General features: G+C 40.2%; 1 long non-coding RNA gene across 1 annotated transcript in view; it reads right to left on the bottom strand.

Annotated features, from left to right (window-relative positions):
* Nucleotides 1-5426: 5426 nt before the first annotated feature.
* LOC103480507 (uncharacterized) overlaps nt 5427-19149 on the bottom strand; it is a 31392-nt gene continuing 17669 nt past the window's right edge. Inside the window, exon 2 of the long non-coding RNA XR_014084626.1 lies at nt 5427-9724. This is a non-coding gene — a long non-coding RNA (uncharacterized LOC103480507). The remainder of the gene's footprint in view (nt 9725-19149) is intronic.

Genomic DNA, 19149 nt, shown 5'->3' with positions numbered 1-19149 from the left:
AAAAAGGTAGCTGGCAGCCCAGAGGACCAGCCGTACAGCACCAGCGCACTCCCTGGAGTGGAGGAAGTAAATGAAGAAACTATGCAATAGGTGCAACTTAATAAAGAGCATATTTACGACAAGTGGCTAAAAAAAGAAAAGGGACAAAAGGGATTGCTTGTCATCTATCATTTGGATGCGGTACAATTTGTGGAAGCTGACAAATTTGCCAAATCTCATAGGATCCTACGTTCTCCATTAGGAAAACAAGTTTCGTCTTCTTCATTGATATCTTTAGATGCCAGGTCAAGACCTAGTTTTGCTTGAAGCCTCATGTCAGATTGATGAATCTTAAAGCAGTCAAATAAAATCCATAAAGTTGTATGACCTACCTAGATGCAGTTTTCCACTGGTTTGTGCCCTAGGAGAGGAAAAAAAAAACACCCCAGGTACTTTAATCTCTCGCAGAATGCTGCCGAGTACTGGCAAAAAAATACTCACATTTAAAGAAAAGTGTTTTGGGAGTTAAAATAAAAACACAAAACAGATCATTCTACAAGAACTTAAATATAAGTGGACCGACAGGAAAATATATATATTCTGTCATTTAGCAAATGACAGGGTCAGTTATATTAAAAATTTTTATGTCAGAAGTTTTTATACTTGGCTTTTGGTAATATTCTACCAACTACAATTACAAAAAAAAAGGTTTGTGAAAAGAGTGCCACAACCTTTTCACAAAAGTCTGCTTGAAATTTGGCACATTTCTCCTGACTGAGCCGTTGTAACTCAGCCAACTTTTTAAGCTATCCCCTGTAGTTCGCAAGCCACTTTTCAGCTCCGCATGCAGATGTTGTATGGGACCCACATTAAAGTCGCAGTATACGACCTCTATGAAGAATGCGATTTGATTTTTTTTTTCGTATTTGTTGAAACTGTCACTATGTTGGGAGAGCATAGCATGAGACGGATGTGACTACTACAATTGTGGTGGGTTAAATATGAACCTTTTCTCCTAAAGTTATAAAACTTAGAACTAGAGACTTGTGCAGAAAATGCATTGTTGCTCCAGTTCGTATCTACAAAATGCCGACTGAAATACATTTGTCACGAGACCTCAAATCTAATTCCACAATTTGCAGTCATCGTCTTTTCCAATCCTCTCCGAGTTTCAGCCTTTATGACCAAGGCTAAATAGTAATGAAAAATAGTTTATTATCATAATAAAGGACAGAAATTACTTTTACGTTGAGGATTTTGCACCGTCTGACCTCATCAGCCACGACAATAAAGTAAGAGCTTGATAAGTTGCTTTTCATCTCTCCAGCCACCTTTTTCAGTCGAGTTCAAGGCCAGTAATATACGCGAATAAGCTGAGCGGCAGCTTCTCTCCAGTTACAGAAGCTTACAACAAAGTTTTTAATAAGACAAGAAATGTCCATTCAATCCGAATTTCCCATTATTTTAACATATGTATACAATTCCGATGTGTATGTGCAAATGAAGCAATAGACTAAACTAAGATATCCTGCAAATTAATGCACTTTGAATTCCTTGTTGCTGAGAATTTGCTCTACAGTTAAACTCGCCTTGCCTGTCAGAAGTGGAAGCAGGTCCTCTACTCAGTTGAGATCAAATGTAAATTTCTGGGCCAAAATGCAAAAATGATGCATGGACACGATCCACATAGCAGCATTATGCTGCGGGAGCCAAGGAAGTTGGTCAGAGTTGATTGTCAATAAGGATGAACGTAAAAAAAAACTGCTGATCCTAGTGGGGGAAGGGTGGAGACTGTCGTCGTGCATCTCTAAAAATGTATCCAGCTCATGCACCGCTCATGGCAGCAGCATGTAGAAAAAATGCTGCTATGCTAATTCTGATTTGTTCATTTTGTAGACTTTTGTTCATATTTTTATTTTTTTTTTAGTTGAGGCATTGCCTTTTTGGACAATTATTCCCTTTTGAAATATTTTTGCTCCAATTTTTTTTTTTTTTTACTTTTACACAGTTTCTGTGATGCATAACCATGGCAACAAGGTCTCTTTTTTTTTTTTACAACCAGGAGCAGGTGATTAGCATCTCAAAAGCTCAAGTAATACCTGAACTATGACCCCGAAACCCAGAGAAGTTGAAAAGGAGGCTTCATGGTGCAGAGACAGAGAGAGGAATGAAGTTCAAACTGTGTCCTGCATCGATCACAGCGATCAAGGCTCACACAGGCAGACTGAGGTGTAAAGTGAACGGCAAAAGCAAAGAGGAGTGAATTTGCAGCGCTTGCCAACAACTGATGATGTCACTCAGGACATGTGACCATGGAATAATGTCTTTGCTTGCCCAGATACAAACCATCACTGTGCCCAACAAATGTCATACAGCAATATTGTCTTTAGTCAGAGGCCTCTTCAAATTTGTTGCAACACCTGAGATTCCACCTGGCCACAGTGCCACCATCCATCTATTGTATTGGATGAAATTACCGTATTTTCCACACTATAAGGCGCACCAGATTATAAGGCGCACCTATTTTAATTATAAGAGTAGACGCTACAGTTTGGGTTGCCACCCGTACCGTATTGAACCTCTACAGGACGCGATTTGTTCCGTACTCTACAAATGTGGATGCGTAATAATTAAGAAGTGGTCCCCGAGTGCTTTATATAGTAGGCTGCCCCAGTCATTGTTTCACTCACGGTGTTGGTGTTGCGATATTGTGCCCAACTGCTTTCTGGGTAACCCAGACCAACCGAGACGCTGCCGCCACAGTCTCTGTCTCTCTTCACCTGAACCCCCCAGCTTTAAATGTAGTCGAAGCACCCCGGATGAATGTCTAAAACCACTTTGTTGACATAAAGAATGTCAACAAAACAGTCCGACTCGGGTCGGCGAGGAGAGCCTTCCGCGACTGGGCCGGGGCGTGGCCGGACGATGGTCACCCTTCTCCGTTCGTGCACAGCATGTTCGTGGAGAACGTGGTGCTAAATGACCTGTAGATGACCTGATTATCAGGTCGGTAGGTAAATAGGTCAGTCCAACCTTTTTAACAAACCAGCGTTCTGACAACTATCCCAGCATGCACTGCACGCTTCTTCTTCTACGGGGGAAAATTAAGGCAGCGGCTGCTTAACCTCTTGTGGCTCAATATTGGTCCATATATAAGGCGCACTGGATTATAAGGCGCACTGAGGAAATTGAAGGTTTTTAGCTGCGCCTTATAGTGCAGAAAATACGGTAATAAAGACTTTTATTGTGCCTTTGGTATAAAGAATTTTCAAATTGTATTAAAAATAAATTGGTCAATTAACTTCTCTTCTGTGTTTTTCAACGTCTTGACAGAACAGCTCGATTTAGAATGAGATTAAATTACACACGAAGATTACTACTTTTTACAAGTGAATTTTGTGAAGATAAATAGTGCATGCCTACGTTCCAGACTTTTTTTTTTTTTGTTTAGTAGAACATTTGCACAGCCACGTGTAGTTTTAATTCCTCCGTATAAAATTATGTGCTACTCAGTGCTGACCTATCGCATAAATCCATAGCGCCAAACTTTGAAATTTCTGATTGAAACACGACATGTGAGACACTCAAGGAACGGGGAATGCTGTTGCAGAGCGTAGTGTGCGATTGTCAATCCCAGTGAATATTTTGCGGTTGACATTCAAATTCCATGATGATTCTTGGGTAAGGGATGAGCTGCTTATTCTCCGAGCTCGACAGCATAACGCCCGGAGCCATTCGCTATGCAAACAAACTGTTGACATGGCCGCTCGACAAGGTGCCATTGGGAATTCCCCTTCAGCAACGCGCAGTGAGAGCTGGTATGATGGCAGCTTCGCCCCGTACCTTTAAAAATACACCCGAGCAGATAGACATCACAAAAAAAAAAACAGATTTCCCTGCAGGCCTGTCACAAGGCACCAACTCTGAATTTAAATAAAATAAAGTAAAATATAATGGAAAAAGGGAGGGGGAAAAAAACAAAAAAAAAAAAAAAAACGTGTCTGTGTGTTGACAGTGCTTCAACAGATATCGAAGGAAGGAGTGGATAATACCAAATGATGCTTGCTTGACATACCGTTGTCTGTCTGTCGTTGATAAAAGTTGCGAGTGCAGATATTTAAATACAAACCTGGGATGTTTGTTTCCTCCTATCGGGATAGCTGTCTGATCGGGATTTGCAGCTTGGAATCACATAAAATAAAAAAAAAGCAAAAAAAAAAAAAAAAAAAAACAAATCCGAGGGGGCCTTCAGTTCCCCACGAATTACAAGCAGCGCTACTTGCAGAGACGCAACAGATCACACGCTAATCCCCGTGCGCCGTCTATGCAAATCGCATGTCGCCGGGTTGATATCCATTATCCTGCTCGGCTCTGGCTGGACATGAAGCTGTCTTGTTGTTTACATCAACTCTGACTCAGAGGACTATCGGCTTTATGCAGCAACGCTGTGTGGGAGTGAAGGAGATACAGTAGCAAAGCCATGCAACTAAACCGGGGGCCTCAGTCAGACGTTACTGTAGTCGCGTCCTCGGCGATGCAGACGCTCGTATCGCGCCGCTGCGTTAATCGAAGCCGGGAAATCACTCGCACGCTCGTCTGCTGAAAACTCTCCGCCAAACCGTGCCGTTGGACGGTCCTCATCCTCACAGGGTTGTCAGTTCAAATATGTACATGTGAGCTGCCGAGGTCTGAAAGGAGACGCGTCAACAAATAGCACTCGACGAGTTTTGTTCTCGGCCCCGCAGGGACGCGGAGGATACTTTTAAAAGAGAAATGAAATGGATCAAATGCAGATGTTCATCTCCTCCGAGGCGTTATGGCTCAGAACTTTCTTCTCTCATGTCAAACACAATTTATTTCCACTTTGATGTGATTCACTCTCAGGAATGCAAGCAAGCTGGCCCTCATGTTAGCTATTGCAGAACTGTTTGTCGCCATTTTTGCACTAATGATATTTTTCACGTATATAGCCATAAAATACAGTGTTTTGTTTTTGATAAGAGTTTCAGTGCCTCTAATGATGACACACGAACATAAAACACAGCCATTATTAAATTACTGCTGCTTCAATAAGACGATAAAAGGCTTTTTAAAGCAGCAATAATGTCTGAGACATGTATTCATTGTGCTTTGACTCAGATACATAAACGGAGTGAAAAAGATCACAGGTGGAGAGTCTGAACACACCATTTAAAATCGATCACCTGCTGAATGTTGATTGGCTTCTTTTCAGAATGATTTATAACATATGAACATGTCAACACATAAATAGTTAAACTATTTCACACAAAAATATTACATTGCTTTGAGGAACCTTGGGATTTTCTCTCTCTCTCTTTTCCACATATTTCAAAACTTTAAGCATAGAATCTTTAGAAACCCCCATACAGCAGATTATTTTTTTAAAGCATATACGTCAGCTGAGTAAAAACAGCTTTTTTTGTTACTGTGCAAGAGTGTCGTGGCTCAGCAAGGTAAGCAAACAGAAAAACACATTTTTGCCACCAACACTGCAGTATCCTGTTTTACAGTAGTGTCAAGGCTCTACCCAGGCATAAACGAAACCGTTCTTGCGTGAAAAAAGGTTTCTCTGAGCCACACAGTAACCTCTGATACCGAGCAGGCGCCGAATTGCTTCACTGAATGCCAACTCATTCCTGTACTTACTGCAAGAGAAACAACTGCAATCAATTAGCTCACTGCGAAAGGAGAAATAAAAAAAAAAAAAAGAAGCTTTTTTACTTATGACATGCTTATAATATCATGACTAACTAATGTGAGATAATGGAAGAAATAGCAACAAGCTTGTCTACCAGGGAAGCATTGCTCATTGAATGTTATTTAAATGCAAGGGATTTTACTCGCGGCTGTTCATTCGGATTCGGTCGGTGTTTAGATGCTTCAGTAAAATGGAGATAAAAGTACCCACAGTTTGTCTCAGTTATGTTTTTGCTTTGTTGCATCCTCATCTGGTAAGCAACGGAAGCTTGTAATAATTTATTATATCCGAGTATGGATTTATGCCAAAGATAACCTGAGTGAATACAAAAAGCAATTTTTTTAAAATTATGATCACAGCTGTTAAGGGATATCTAAGCAACTTTGTCCATTGGAAAAATTAATTCCCCTTCCACCCTAATAACTAGTTGAGCCATCTTTGATAGCAACAGCTGCGACCAAATACTTTGGATGACTGGCTATCAGTCTTTTACGTCATTATAGAGGAATTGGCCAGCTCTTTATTGGAAAAAAAAAAAAAAAAAAAGTTTTATTTTAGCCACACTGGAAAGGATTCAAGAAGAAATGGTGTGAAAAAACTTGCCGTGACCCTTTTAGCACTATGCTAACATCTAGCATTTATGAAGAGCAGTGAAGACATATTTCTCACGATTTCTAGTATTGGTTGGACTTGAGATGCAGAGCGGTCGAAGAGGGAAGTAGTTGATGAAATGTTTAATGAAAAACTAAGGGAGGGAGTAACTTTCAAACCAGAACCAAGGCTCGTCACAGATAAACAAGGAAGTAAAAATGCAAACAGAAAAAGCAAAACAACCCAAACGCCCCCGGGATGAGACAGTATTAGCATCTATCGCCGCCTCCGGAATCATCGCTCCATGTGTGCAATTTGTCAGAGAGCCATTAGGTTTTAATCATATTTATGCGTTTATCTGTTTGTTTATTAAAATGATGACCTCGTAGCAGGAAACAAACTAAATCTGAATTAAATTTTCACTTCTCCTTTGCTGCTGTGAAATGGCCAATGAGTTTTGGTGCGACTTGGTGGCGTCAAAAGACGTGAGGGAAAATCCAGCTGTCGCATTGTAGAACTCGACAAAAAGTACTGGAAAACCCACTTTGGCACCGTATGTCGAAAATGTATAAAAAGTACGACCACGGAGGTCGTCGTTATCGCAACGTTCTGCAGCTGTCAAGCCTTCGTCAGCCTTCAGAGTGCAGCCTGTTATTAATCGCTAATGGATCAGTCATATCCTCCCGGTGAATCATGATGATTGGGTAAAAAAAAAAAAAGAAAAAAAGCTGCAGATCGATCAAACTGGCACCTCAATTACATGTTTGAGAAGTGTGATTTTACAACGTGATTGTCTTGTTCAACGTACGGCGCTCGTCAGGCAGTCGTAGCTGCAAATGAACACGGTTTCCTTTTGTGGAGAACTTCTGGTTCGCCGTAAATGCAACTGATGTTTATTTCGCTGGAGATGAGTTATTGGCATATTCGCAAATCCGAGCTTTCTCGGCCCTCATTTCCACAGCTCAGCTCTGCAGCTCGGCGATCAATCACTGGCAGCTCTTCTCCTTCCTCCTGCCGCTCGATGTTTATAGTGTGTGTGTGTGTGTGTGTGTGTGTGTGTGTGTGTGTGCGTGCGAGTCAGCCCACATTTTGAGGAATTAGGAACTCATATTATCTGGCCTGTCAACACATAGAAAATGTTTACTTGGCTTCTGCTTCAACACCTTGAGAAAGTGGTCAGCTCTATTAGAGCAGATCGCTAAATCCCGCGTCTGCAGTTTGGAAGTTTCCCTCGGAATGATAATTAGTAATGTGGAGGAATCTGCATGCTGATGGGAGAATCTTCATTGGGCTGTTTATTATCTCAGATGCATGGCTAGAGAAAAAAAAAAAAAAAACTGCGCTGGATGTCTGCTTTAAGTGAAAAGTGATGAAAAATGATGCAAGGATTTGGATTACTTTGCCTGATTCCGGAGACCGTTGGGGATTTCTCTGGGGAGGCTGATGAGAAGCTATGCTAAAATCTAATATAAAAACCCTCCAGTCTAACACCCATTTGCTCTAAAATTGCTGAATATGAATGAAAATCATTTGTAAGATTGCGTATCCCTCGGCCCCTTCCCACTTCTCTTCCTTCCAAATGGTCAGCATTTTTTCCTTAAGCATGTAAAATCTGACTAAGGACATAATTTGTCCTTCTGAGTCTACTTTCTTTCCAAAGGCAGCAGAAGGAGTTTTAATGCCTGGTTAGGCAGCGGAATTTCTCAAAAGATAGCCATAATGTTGGCGTAGGAGTGTGTCTTTTGTGTGAGCCGTCTTATGAACAGTTATTAATCTCCCTGGTCAATGGCAATATATTCTGTAATAATGAAGAAAGAAGCAAATATGCTTTCTGTTTAGGGAAACCGGCCAATCATTATTCTACACATGTGGCAGAAACGAGACCCGTCTGATCCAATAACTATACTAGATCAGATAGTGATGTCACTTTTTTATTTTTAGATGTCAGAGTGAAGCTATTGATCCATCCACCATTCCAGACTGTGTGATCCTTGTATTCCTAGAGGTCATACGTTGGCTGCTTTTGCTCTGGAAGTAGTTAAATGTTTCAGGTAATCAAGCTAGTTGGTTTGTATTTTTTTTTTTTTCCAGAATATTTTCCTATATTTACTGCATTTCAAACAGGGTTGGGCTGAGAGAGATGTGGGAAACAGAGCAAAAAGTTCAAAATGTTTGGACTTGTGCCTCGGACATCTTCGTCAAGAAAAGACTGCATCAGTACGGGGGGCCGCCGTTGTACCGCTACTCCTCGCGCCGCCCCAATGAAACAAATTTCAACATCAAAGATAATTGAGTAAATATGAAATGTACTTTTCAAATAATTACTTTATCTTGAGAAAAAAAAAAAGCTATCCAAACCAATCTTCCTCCATGTGACTCATAAGAAATCCTTTAAACAGAGCCAGTCTGACAACATGAAGTAAGCTAAACAAACCCCTTCTCTCTCTTCCGTATTCCCTGTCCAGTTACTGTTATATAAAGCCTACAAGTGCCTAAAAAAATCTTAGAAAAAGAAAAAAAAGAAAAGAGTTTTGATTTGAAAGAATTCCAAAGTGAAGATCTGCCAGAGCATCTCTGAAGGGCAAACCAAGGACAGAGAAGCAGGCGCCAGCAGTGAGGGCGATCCTCAAACAAGTGCCTTCACCCAGTGAGGGGATTAAGCCTCAGGCTCTGAGAATAAGAGTGGGGATTGAATTGTGTAGAACTTTTCAAAATACAATGAGGCCCCCCTCTTTCCTTTTTTTTTTTGTTTGTTCCCAATGCCTCAAATTGGACTGGGTGTGTGCAGGAGGGAAAAAACAAAGGCCATCGTGTTTGTGAAGAAGCTGTTTGCATGCAACTTGCCCTCCATCCACTGAGGTGCAAGTACTTGTATCAAGGGGTCCGGGGGGAGAGGGGTAGTCCTTACAGGGTTTCATTGATCTCAGTGGTTGCAGCACATACCTGAGAGCAAGAGCATCCCATAAGCAGAAGTGTAAAATCATCATACGTGAGTAACGAAGGCACTCCGTGGGGAAACGTTTCATTCCCTTTGAACAGATTGTCTGTAAAGATGGTGGATACCGAATCACCTTATTTTCAAGAAACAAATCTCACCACAGAAACAGATTAACAGCAGTCTCTCATATATATAAATTTTTTTTTCTCCCCCACTTGTTTCAGCCTCACACAGAGGAACCGTGAAACAGCACAATGTTCTAGGGAAAACCAAATGAACAGCTTGCCCAGGGAGACTTATAATATCATGGATCCTGAGTGCCTGCTCTCTGTGATGAGCCCTGAGAGAAGGCTTGACAAGAGAAAATGATGTGTTGTTCTCTGCTGGGATAACAGTCCGGGTCCCCCCGCAGACGATCGCGCGGCGGAAGATATGAAGTGCAGCACAAACCACAGGTTCTTTTAGCTCCTCTAGAGTCCACGAGGGAAGAGAAACTCCTAAAGCAAAGGAAATGAGTGACAGCGAGAGGCGAAAGCTGCTGTTGAGAGACCCTCAAGTACTGCGTGTGTGCATGTGTGTGTGTGCGTGTGTGTGCGTGCGTGCGTGCGTGCTCAATCACTCCGTCTACACATAAAAACTGTGGAGGAGAAAAAAGAAAAAAAAAAACACTTCAAAGCTTGACAGTTTCAATACCTACTTGGAATGAAGTACAGAAAATTAGTTCCTAAGTTGATTTTCTTTTTTTTTTCATATTTATATGAATATTTTGTTGGGGAGTAAAGTTTTTCTTGCCAGGAATGCTGGAGTTGAGGATTGCTGACATGCCGTAATGATATATATTCCTGAGTCACAACTAGGCCTGTCACGATAAATTTTGCTGGACGATTAATTGTCTAAACAAACGATAATAAACGATATTGTTTCAAGACCTTTTGACACTGATTTAATGGAAATGACTAATACATGCGATTTCTTGATAGATACACATTATTTTCAAAAGAACACGCAACACTGGAACTGATTAAATAAAACAACCAAAAACAAAAATAAAATGGATTCTGTCTCCATTAACAAAAAAACGCACTTGAATAAAAACTAAACAACATAAAGCCAAAGTGGAAATAAATACTGCATTCAACCAAAAGAGTGCAGATTATGAAGTCTGTAGACTATATTGCCCTTCAGTAATCACTAGATTTAAATAGAGAAAAAGGGCACATCCAACTACCTAATGCAATAGTTCACACTACACCATGTTTTGCCCCTTATGACAATCTTAGATCGTTGGCCGATCTAACCGATCATCCTGTAGTGTGTGGTGTGTTACGGTAGATCGTCGTGGCCCCTCCGATCTAAATCAGGGATTTCCCCCGACTGGGAGCTTAACGCTAAATGTGACGGGTAGCCAATCAGAAAGCGCGGATTCTTCTCTGCTTTCTGAGGGAAATTATGAGGGGAACCCCTCATAATTTGTTGTTGCGTGTTGCGCAGCTGACACGGCGCAACACATATCATCATTGGAGATGATATGTGGAAAGAACATTAATGTTTATTCAACATTTCGTCCAAAGAATATAGAAATGACAAGGGGAAGAGTTGGAGCCAAATTGCTACCGCAGTTGATAAACCCGGTAAGTTTCCAGCTGTTCTTCGTTAACGTGACATCAATAGATTATAATGATTTTCATTCAGTCAGGACTTTACGCTGACTCTAGCCATATGCATCACAGGTAGATTCTAGTAAAGCATTGATTAATGACTGGTTTTAAAATTAGTTAACTGGACTTGTAGCCATTATTTTGTGCCCATGTGGCTGGACACCACACGGCACGACGAACCCGATCGAATGGGCCGACAACTCGTGTAATGTGCTGTAATGGTGCGCTGCACATTAGACTAAGGAAATGAGTTAGGGAAGGTCAGTGGAGAGCACCGGAGCTGAGCCTATTCTCATTCAGTGTCATCAACAGAAAGAAAAATGGCCGGAAGAGACGATAATTAAAATGAGGCCGATAGGTTTAATTTATCGTCCGATTAATTGATTTATCGTTTATCGCGACAGGACTAGTCACAACTGTATTTTTTTATTCTGCGTTCCTTGGTCTTATGATGCCGATTGTTCGCTACTGGTTTCTGACGAACCTCTGGGATTAAAAGTGATCACAAGTGGGCTCTGTTCGGAAATTATCTCATATCTAAAAGCAAGTTTTTGGGGGAGATTTTATATAGGTTTTTTTTTTTTTTGGGGGGGGGGGGGGTGGATTTCAATTTGTAGAAAACATTGAAAGTTTTGTATTTTCTGTAAACTTTAAAATTGCACACCACTTAATGTTTGTGACATAAAATTCAAGATTAATACAATAAAGGAGGTTGTTGTACACCTAATACAAATAAACAGACGGGTATTTTTCAGTATTTAACAACTAGAGATCAACAACTAGAGCCAACTCCAGTCAAATTTGCCCAATTTTAGTAATCAGTTCATTGACTGATGCATTACTACAGAGATGTATTCAGCATCCCGTGATGGACCGGCGACCTGTCCAGGCCGTGCCCAGTGTCTTGGAGGTAGGCACCGATCACCCCGCTCGTTATCCTGAAAGGACAAGCAGGTGCAGGTGGATGGATGTCATCAGTCTGTTGACTGGTTCTGGTGCATATAAAGATACTATCCTTGCCCAAAGGTAAAATAGACCAATATGAGTCAACAACATTGATCTGCATAGCATAAAAATGGATGATTTAGTCCATTTAAACAATAATGCAATCTGGATGATGCACAAAGTCCACACACCTGAGAGCAAAATGTACAAGAGGAAGCCTTTGTGTGTGAACACAATCTTTGGCCATTTTTTATTTTTTTTCTAAATTGTTCAACCAAGGGACAAATTTACTGCACAGGCAATTTAGCACCTGCTTGTAGAAAAAGTGCTTGTGGGAGAGTCAAATTCTGCGAGTTCAGTTCCAGACTCGGGCCTATAGCTCCAATCACAGGTGCAACCGGCTCGTTTCAGTAATGACCAGAGGGTTCTCTCAGGAGCGGCGCAAATTAGTGCAGAGTCGGAAGCAAGCGGACCTGTTGATATCAGGAGCCCCGTAATTTCCAACAAAACACTTGTTTGTTATGGCCAATAAACAAGCCATGTGAAGCAACGTTCCCATTGGTTACAAAAAAAAAGAAAAGAAAAACAGGCAAAAATGCATTGTAACTATACCTGCCAATCGAAACGCTCAGTGTTTGAGCAACAGAGGCTTTCAAAACGTACCGACAATGCACAAAATCCAGAAAAACTGCTAATTTAAAGAAAACCAACTCTACCCCTGATAGACTACATAAATTATTTCAAGTCCAGTTGGTCCGTTGTCGCAGTTTTAACTGTTAAAATATGCAAAATATCTTATTTTAGCTCATCTGTGCTGCTACTGTGAATAAGTCACTAAGAGTCATGAATAACTGCAGCAGATGCGCACACAGAATAAATGAGAACTAAATGAAGCACCGCAGATGCTTATTTTCTTACTCATAAGACTTCTGTCAATAAAACGAGCCCTGAAGCTCGTTGCTGTACGCTTCACGCGTACAGCTCTTGACTGAAAGCGTGGTGGGTGGGATCACGATGGGTCTCCCAGATCATCTTGTAAAAATAGTAAAGAGTTACAGCTGCCGCGGCTACCGACCCAAAAGTGGAGAAACGAGCAGCCGAGCATCGTCGTCAAACTTTGAGCTACCCTGAGACTGCTCACAGGAGAAGGGAAGAGATTAGGGGAGAAATCGCCTTTATGGCCCATCAAGTGGGGAAATTCAGTTGCTGCAGCAACAAAGTGACAGGGAAGTGCAAGCACGCAAATTCACATAAAGATAAAAGAAGTTAGACTAAAAAAAAAATGTGACTTTACAGTGAACATCAAAAGTTCACTGATGTTCTTTCATCACCAGTGATGAAAATAGCACTTGTAGACCAAGAATTCATTTGTATGAAAAAAAAAAAATCTACAAGAGCAGTAAATAATCTACAATATTTGTCGGGAGCAAAGATGTTACAGCTGCAGCGCCATACCTTGGGTGGGATACGCCGTCTTAGGATGATGTTATTTTTGCTAACGTTATTCCATCTACCATGGATCAAGGGTTCACCCTGGGGTGAAGCTGGAAGGGAAACTTGCTCAAATTCATTTTGGCAAAAGTAAGACAAGTTTGTAGTTTGTGCTGCTCTTTTCGTTTCTGATAACTTTTAAATCCTAGCCTTTACACCAGGCTAGGTCAAGGGGAGGTGCCACTTTGGTTTTGACTTCTGGTTCATGGTAGCCAAAGGTTACGTAAAAGGAAAGTCAGTATAGGAGCTCTTTCCTTTTGAAAGTGTGAGTTGTTTAGAAAAAAAAAAGCGTCTTTGTTCCTACTTAATTTAAATTTAAAATTATACCTCTGAACAACAAATGAGTTGTTGAGTTTCTCTTCTTGCTATTCCAAAAGATGCAGTTCAGTTACATTTTCAAAAGGATAAATTACAGTCCCTGAAGTGAAAGTTGGAGGGAGTAATTAACCCCCTACTGCCAGATTGTGTGTGCTTTGGCTGTCAAGACTATGCTGAACTAATTACCCTGAATGTGGCACACATAATATAGATAAATGTAGGCATTTAGTAAGAAATTTAGTGAAAAATGCAAAGAATCTGGATTTGCTCTGAACACTAGATGGTGGCAAAGTACCCAATGAAACCCTCTATGTGTAAAAAAAAAAAAATGCATCTACTGGCTTTATTCAGCATTGAGACGTGAACCATTCTGGGGTGCGTTTGTGACAATCGTTATTTTAAATGCATCTGCGCCAAAAAGAAATGTCCACAATTTTTATAGTATATTGTATATCACCTCATTGTGTGTTAGATTTCTATTTTCACAAGTGAACCTCGAGTTGTTTTTTTTGTTCTACAAAACTATAACATCTGGACCTGAATTTACTTAAAATAATCCACATTTCAAGAAATAATCTCTAGTGTGAAAGTGGACAGCAGAAACTGCTTGCATTTTTTTTTGACAACACAGCATGATGGCAGCTTCGTTAGGACGCATTCAGGGTTCCCTTTTGCATTCTGTGCTAAATAACGTCTGTTAAAGAGCTCGACATATAGAACGAAACCAAAGAACGTCCCCCTTTGGGCAAACACTCGAGGCCAGATTTGGACTCCAGTCGTGTTCGAGAATCCGGCTGCTGCTGCTGCTGCTGGTGGTGGGTGGCCGTCTGTCTCAACGGGGTAAAATGAGAGAAGAAAAGACGTTGGTGGGTTTTCGCGTCTTGCCATAAATACAGTGAATGTGTTCGCACATAAGCCAATTACACATCCATGACAGATTAGCAAACATTTGCATCACACAGACGCTCGTGTTTAAAGACTGCGTTTGCAGTCGGTCATGTTCTATTAAGGCCCGTTTTGGGAAGCGCGAGAGCTAAAAGAGGAGAGAGAAAAGTTTTAGCTTGGCGTTATTGGCATATACAAATCTCCCAACTTGTAAATTGGGCGACATGGGAAAACCCTTGGCAATACATTAGAAGGATGTTCAAAGCCAAAGCATCCCATCGATTTGACCCGTGTGGGCCTTGCAAGGATGAGCCATTAGTATATTCTCAGATGCTGTTTTCAGATTTGTTTGTGTAAACGAGCTCCCATGATGATAGCGTGGTAAACAGATCCAGGAATTTACAGCTATCAATCTTCCAGACGGCATGGAAGCGATAACCTGTCCTTGGGCATTTAGACTCAATCTTTATGCCTTTATTTATTTTTATTTTTTGAACTTTTGCAGTATTTTTGATGTCCAGATGCATCATCTGAAACATGTTCTACGAGTCTAAATGGAAAAGAAATTAAAATAAAAAACATGCACTTAAATCAGTACTTGAAAAATATGTGGCATTTTGTTTCTGAAAAGTAGGCTGAATTGAACAGGATCGAATGTGAAATCACAGAGTTAAAAAACAAGTGTTAATAAAAAAGAAGCCTGGTTTTTAACTCAAGAAGCTTTGGGGCTTTTTAGTTTTGATTTCAGGGAATTTGTTTCTATAATTCTAAAAGTCATTATGACTTCTTAAGAGCTCTGAAAACAGTTCTAATAAGCTGTCGGATTTTAGTATTTATATTGCTGTAAGTGCTGGAACATGTTCCAATAACAAGGTACGCAAAAGGTGCTGAGAGATTTGTTTAAATGTCTAAAGTAGTATATGTAAAGCTTAAAAGAAGTAAATGTTACACAAAGAAAAGAGGCTGTGAGATCATGTTGGAGTAGACGTCGCACGATTACCGAGAGAAAAGCCGCATGTTTGTTTTTCCAGATCATTCTTCATGAATATTGCAATTAAAGTTATTTGCTTCCTCCTAGATTTCTTTGGCTTTTGCTTTTTCTGTCACACTTAAGACATTTCAGATAATCATTTCTATTTTCAATGTCAGAGATAACTGCAGTAAACGCAAAATTCAGTTTTGCATGTAGAGATAAAGATGTATGGTTTTATCAATAATAGCAAACAATCCAGGTTCTGAAGCAGCAGCTAGATTTAATTTTTTTCCTGAAATGCCGTGGTAGATCCATTCCAGGTGTACAGAGATGCACATCTTGTAAAACGTTCCCATTTTGTCTTATGAGTCGACAGGTTCTGTTTAAGCAAATTCTGGATTCTACTGCAAATGTGGCAAAAAAAACAAACAAAAAAAAACTTAGCTTTTTAATCACATCTCAATCATAGTTCGCTGATGACTTAGCAAGTGTTGATAACTTTTTCCGCTTGATCCCCATTAGTTTGGATAGCTTGGTTCCATTACTAAAATTAAATTAAATTAAATAGGGACAAATACTGTTTTTACAGCTCCGTGCTCATATTGTAGACAAAGTTATCTGTGTGAATTTAGTATATTTTGAAAGCCAGATCCATCGGCAAAAATGTGCAATGAATTGGTACGTATCGGAACGCAACGTACACCACAAACACGTTTTTGTTTTCCCTACAAAAGCCTGTAAATTCGATTCCCGTCATTGCTATGGCTTGAATTTCATCAGTTTCACACCCAAAATCTATGGATTTTCATGGTTCTACAACATTAGGATACAGAATTAGAGGAATCAAGTAGAGCACCTCCCTACGCACCGTCTCGAAAATATAAACCCTTTTAATTTCGCTCACTGTAGAAAACCTGTTTATTTGTGTGCATCTCTTCACGCTCTGCTAGGTTTTGAAACTGAAGGCTGGATAACAAGGTGAAGCAACACCAACTGGATTGCGACGTGGTACCTAACAAACCTGTGAAAAACACAAGTCAAGAGATTACATTTTAATTTCCATTTTGTTCTCATTACACTTACTTGGTGTGTCTTTGATATGCAGACAGACTTGTTATATACACAGCTTCAGATGTTTGCCTAAGTCATTTCCAAGCCAATTTTCAAAAACAGTTGGCATCCATCAGCTTTCTAACAATGTTCCTTGGCATTGGAAAGTCATTTACAACTATGTGGGAGCTGAAAAAACACAAAAGAAAACAAAGAAAGAAAAAAAACAAGTGTGTGTGTGCGTGTGCGTGTTCGTGCGCGTGTGTGTGTGTGTGTGTGTTTCATTCTGTAGTCAGACGAAGCATCTGGAGTTCTTTAGGCATCCAAAAGCAAAATATTAGGACCATTCCAGAAATTGTGCAAGTTTCACAGAGCCAATTTAGATTCTCTTTTTGCAGTTCTGGTTGAAAATTGTGCTGAATGTATCAAACATTCAGCACAACGCTTAGCATTGCTAAAAAGTCTTTATATAAAACCAAACAACAAAAAAAACTTTGTGTAAAGCGTTTAACTTTGCTGGAGTATTCATTCCCAATTACATTTTCATATCGTAATCGAAACTTTCACTGTATCGCTCAAGATTTTATGTGATAATCCCACAGTAAATGGCATTGATGTCTTTCGATATGTTTTATGAAATAAAAATCCATCTTCATTCAAGTTGTAGACAAGAAATGTAACCGATCCCTGAATGAAGAATAAGAGAAACACACTGAGCTCACATTTAAAGAATTAAAAATAACCCCGACTGCAAAAGGACAGGAAAGACTATAGACTCGGGTGGAAGTTCACATTCCAGAAAGACGGCAACCTTGAACGCAGACACTTTTGTTTACTTGAAGCCAAGTAACGCATCAAAAAAGGCTAAAACCTACAGTGGGAAACGGAGAAGTAAGTCACCAGGATATCGTCTTGCAATACAGCTCGACCTATTAGCAATGCAAATGAGGCCCCGAGCGACGTCTGAGAGAAAAAAACTTTCGCTTGAAATTTACACTCCTGCTCCCGTTCGCCCACCTAATCCTCTGTGAATTTTCATAAAGAGAGCACTTGTACAGAAATTTACCCCCATGAGGGGGGCGTGGGGGGGTGTTGCCGGTACGACGACACACCTGTGAAACCTGGAAGTCTTGATCTTCAGCAGCCTCATCGGCAAAGAGATTTACATAAGAGAGTGCAAACTTCACAGTTAAGTTTCTAAAAACTATTAACCTCAGTTTAAAAAAAAGAAAAAAAAAGTTCCTCATAAATTCGAGGGGGAAAAAAAACGCTTGCCAACGAGAGACAACATTTGCAGAGTTTAATGGAGATACATGCAAAGCTCCTGAAAGGACGAGGTGCTGATTGCTATTCCTTTTAGGAAGGGAACATTTTTAAAGTTTCACTTTGACTCCCAAGATAAAACAAAATAAAAAAATGTTTTTTTCCTAATTCTCAACAACACGATTGCTTATTTTCATTTTTAGTTCCGCTTCTTGTGGGGGGCAGGGGGGCGTGAGGGGCCGACTCAACTCCTCGCTTTATCGCCCCAAACCAATCACACTGTGACCTGATAAAAAGGATATAATTAGAAACTGGAAAAATAAAACTCCTGCTCAGAGTGTGAAATGCCTTGTGATGGTTCTTTTTAGGAGAGGAAGAAAGCAAGTTGTCTGCTTTTTTTCCTCTGTGACTTGAGTGTGTCACCAAAGATGGTCTTCAGCTAACCAGGTAAGAAAGGCCTTTACCCTTTTCTGTTGATGCTTTATGGATGCTACTGTAATCCAGCAACACTAATGGTGTGGAGGATATTTTCTTGCCACACCTTTGGTCCTCGGTAGTAAATGGGCATCATTTCAACAGCACATCCTACCTGCATTTGGTTGCTAAGCATATCTATCCCTTTATAAACATGTCCCATCTTGTTATCGTTGCTTCTAGGAGGATCATGTGCCATTACGTTGCAACGCTCGTGTCATTTCAAGCCGGTTTTGGAACATGCACATAAATCCACTGTACTCCAAAAACATCCACAGTCACCAGATGGTTCACCATCTAGCACTTTTTCCTAGACTTGTGCACTCCTAATGCATAATTCTGCTTCGCGTCAGAATCGTGCACTCCTTTGTCTTTGTTTCAGATTAATAGAATTAAGTTTATCAGAGCAATGTGACACATTTCAAAAAGTTCAAGAGTTATGAATCATTTATGAGGCTCCATAAATAAAAATATCCCCTCTCTGACATTTATGGGTTTCCATCATGCTATGAAAGCTAACCCCTTGAATTAGGGGCTGAAGACCACTTTATAAATCCCCCTACAAGGCTTGTGAACCACTGCAGTTCATGCATTATGAAAAACAACAAACAACCGGATTAAAGAGAGAACTGAAATTACTTGGAGTTATAGAAACTGCGTAGGACTGAACTTTGTTTTCCTGCAGCTATTGATAACTAAACTCCAGGGTTTGATTCCTAATCTCTACATAATCTTCCCCTCATTTCATCTTTTATGTACAATGAAGATCTCAAAGTTGGATACTCGTCATTTATGTACGTACTTGTTTTATTTACTCGTTTTGTTTGTTTTTTTTTACTAACTTGTTATTCTTGATTTCTTAACA

This window comes from Poecilia reticulata, chromosome 18 (assembly GCF_904066995.2).
Source record: "Poecilia reticulata chromosome 18, P_reticulata-male-v2, whole genome shotgun sequence".
Taxonomy (NCBI): Eukaryota; Metazoa; Chordata; class Actinopteri; order Cyprinodontiformes; family Poeciliidae; genus Poecilia; species Poecilia reticulata.
The sequence above is the reverse complement of the archived record's forward strand: the minus strand, read 5'-3'. Positions and strand labels throughout refer to the sequence as shown.